Raw genomic sequence first — 1,502 nt, forward strand, 5'->3', positions numbered from 1 at the left:
AATAATATTTGGAGGAAAGAAGAAGGTGAGGAGGGAGAAGAGAAAGCAGAAAAAAAAAAAAAGAAAGAGAGGCAGACAGCTGCTGCTGCAGCAGCAGCAAAGTTAACACAGATGGAGTTTCGTGCTGCTGCTGCTGCTGCTGCTGTTGCTGCTGCTGCTGTTGCTGCTAGACTTCAAGCTGCTCGATTTGCTTTCGCTGCAGCACCTGCAGCTATTTGTGCTCCTGTCTCAGCTGCTGCTTCTGCTGCTGCTGCTGCTGCTGCTGCTGCTGCTGCTGCTGCTGCAGGGGGAATCCGGTGTAGGGAAAGAAGGGGAGGAGAGGGCTTATAAGAAGACAGCCGCAGGGGCTGCAGCTGTTGCTGCTGCTGCTGCTGTTGCTGCTGTTGCTGTTGCTGCTGCTGCTGCTGCTGCTGCAGCGGCTACGGTCGTTGCTGCTGCTGGGCGTTCTGTGGTGCTGCGTCTGCTGCAGGCGTTTGCATGCGGGAGAGAAAAAGAAAAGGAAGAAAAAGAAAAAGAAAAGGAAGAAAAGGGAAAGGAAATCAACGACAGGTAGAGTGGCTCGATGCACTGAGCGGGAGCGGACCACTAGCAGCAGCAGCAGCAGCAGCAGCAGCAGCAGCAGCAAGATGATGGTTTTTGCTGCAGCAGCAGTGCTTATTGAGGTGGATTGACGGGTAAAGAAGGAAATAAATAAAAGAAACACGGAAAAGAAGGAATTTATAAATACGTGAACGCCCAATACCAGCTCCAGCTGCTGCTGCTGCTGCTGCTGCTGCTGCTGCTGCTGCTGCTGCTACGGCATCGACTAGCCACAGCGCGTTTCTTCTTTTCAGCCTTTTTGTGTATTTTTATAATTAAAAAAAGAAATTAAAATTATTTTAATTAAAAAGGAGAAATAATAAACTGCTTTCTGCTGCTCAACGAGCTCCCTATACACCCCAAGTATACGGCATCGATTGTTTGTGTATCGACAGCACACGGCTCCCTGCTGCTGCTGCTGCTGCTGCTGCTGCTGCAGCAGCAGCAGCAGCAGATGGCTGTTCTCTCTGTCTTTTAGAACTAAATTATTAAAAAGAAAATGAAATAAATTAATTTGACGCAATAAAAAAATATTTAACAAGCAACAACAACCCCATAGCTGTGGTGTATAGGCACCTCATCTCCTGCTGCTGCCGCCTGCTGCCTTCGGCTGCAACCAGCAGCAAATAAATTAAATTTATTTACCTATATTTTATTTTATTTTATTTTATTTTATTTTATTTTATTTTATTTTATTTGTTTTATTTTATTTTATTTTGTTTAGTTTGTTTCTCTTTCTTTTCAGCCTTCGCTCTAACAATCCACCTACTTATACCCATATGGACGTACGAATGTATCGATATACATATTATATATATATGTAATTTATAATATGTATATACTATATATATACATATATATACATATATATATATATATATATACATATATATATATATATATATATATATATATATATATAT

This window comes from Eimeria mitis, genomic scaffold (assembly GCF_000499745.2).
Source record: "Eimeria mitis Houghton genomic scaffold, Emh_scaff4229, whole genome shotgun sequence".
NCBI lineage: Eukaryota > Apicomplexa > Conoidasida > Eucoccidiorida > Eimeriidae > Eimeria > Eimeria mitis.